This window comes from Trachymyrmex cornetzi, unplaced genomic scaffold, assembly GCF_001594075.2.
Source record: "Trachymyrmex cornetzi isolate Tcor2-1 unplaced genomic scaffold, Tcor1.1 scaffold57, whole genome shotgun sequence".
Taxonomy (NCBI): Eukaryota; Metazoa; Arthropoda; class Insecta; order Hymenoptera; family Formicidae; genus Trachymyrmex; species Trachymyrmex cornetzi.
In genome coordinates, this window is record NW_017299882.1 from 1,379,861 (window position 1) to 1,381,786 (window position 1,926).

Sequence of the window (1,926 nt, forward strand, 5' to 3'; positions counted from 1 at the left end):
TCGCAACTGTATCCAGTGCTTGGAGTTTTTCTGCTGGCTCAACAAATCAGAAGATCGGAGTATAAATTGGTCAATTGGTGATGTGGTAACATCACATCATGAAGAGCCTATACGGTCAAACATAAAATGGGAAGATCCCAATTAACCACGTTGCAACTGATCATAGCCATTCATAACAATAGCCAATTGCAGTTTATTTTATTGACGTGGGCATAAGCAAGGGGAACAAGGGTAAGGGTGGAGTCCCATGAAGCGTATTTGCCGCGTATCGCGTAACCGCGTAACCAATCAATAATCAGTAAAACGCGAAACCACAACAGCGGATCGCTTCTGATTGGTTACGCGGTTACGCGATACGCGCTAAATACACCTCATGGGACTCCAGCCTAAGTGTTTGATTTCTCTCCTAAATTTTGGCAAGGAAAAACAATTAAATTAATAGCGTTTTCGGCCCGGCCAGGTTTGCACCAACCTGGGTTGGATTAATGGCGTTTTGTGCTCTCCTATTGGTAGAGCGGGTGACGTCAACCAATAGGAAAGATTAATCCAATCCAGGTTGGTGCAAACCCGATCGGGCCGAAAACGCTATAAGAAAATTATTTTTGCGACAAAAAGTTAAATTCTCATTGGCCAATGCATTATGTGTAAGAAAGTTCACTGAAGATTCTTGAAAATTGTCCTTGATATAAGTATTTTAATAATTAATTTTGTGTAAAGATAAATTTTTTGCCCTTCCTCTCTCCTTGAATTCGTTTGCGTTCAGCGGACTCAACAATTAAGTGAGTGCTTGCTGTTATTGGTGTATTCTTTTAAATCATCCAATCAACATTCCGACGGTACGAAGCAAAATCCATCAGAATCCTGTTTTCTGATTAGTTGCAGAGCGTCGGACGACGCACATTGGATGCAGTGTGAATCTAGCAACAGACTAGTAAAAGGATCCGTTGAAAGTGAACGGAACGTTCGTGAACGACACATCTCTAATCGGGAGTTCTATTCACTTTAACATTTCAAGAAATTGTATGTTTAACGTGTAATGTGCTTATTTTTAATATAAATTTACAATTTAAATGTAATACACAAATAAGTTATCTACTTTATTTATACTGCTGTATTGCGTACTAATCTTGTTAATGCTTGTATCAGGAGCAAATTTACTAGGTGTTGACCAATGAAATTATCAGTATTCTAGTAAATTCGGTCACTTTTGTAATTTTCACCTTGTTTGAAGATACAGAATCGACCCCCCAGATTGTGGATTGACGATTACGCGACTGATTGGTTCTCTATATCAGCTAATCACAATGCAGCGAGCCAGTTGTAATCATCAATTTTGGGTATGGTCAACGCGATTTGCAAACGCTTTAAAGCGTTTTTTAATTGATCAGTTTGTAAAAATCTTTCTTCTAATTGGTCCATCAAACGCTTCAAAGCATTTGTAGAGAGACTTTGACCACAGCCTTTGTTTGTCGTAATTATGGATACGTCATGGAGGACTGGAGAGAGCATTGCGGTGGTAGGGGTATAATCCTAATAGATGATCCAAGATGGCCGGAAATAAACCGAAGGAGGTAAATTCAAATCGAATTTCAGATTACGATCATTGTATCGTAATAATTGTCTTTTAGAGCATACATAAATTAGTCAGAAGTTCTAAGCGATCTTAAGTCATAATCGGTGAAGTTGGCCAACAGCCAACTTGAACGACTTGGTTAAAACTGATTAAGACTTTTGACGTTCTGCCTTGCGACTTATTGTAGAAGGCCTATTACTTACGAATGAAAAGTAAGTCCATAATTTTTTTATTTTGTCAAAAAGCACGCCGCACAACTAACCATGATGCCATGCATGTCCTCCATGATGCCATGGATGCAGTGATGCACATCTGGCTCTCGGGCAACACGAGAATCAGCCCCACCACTCTCG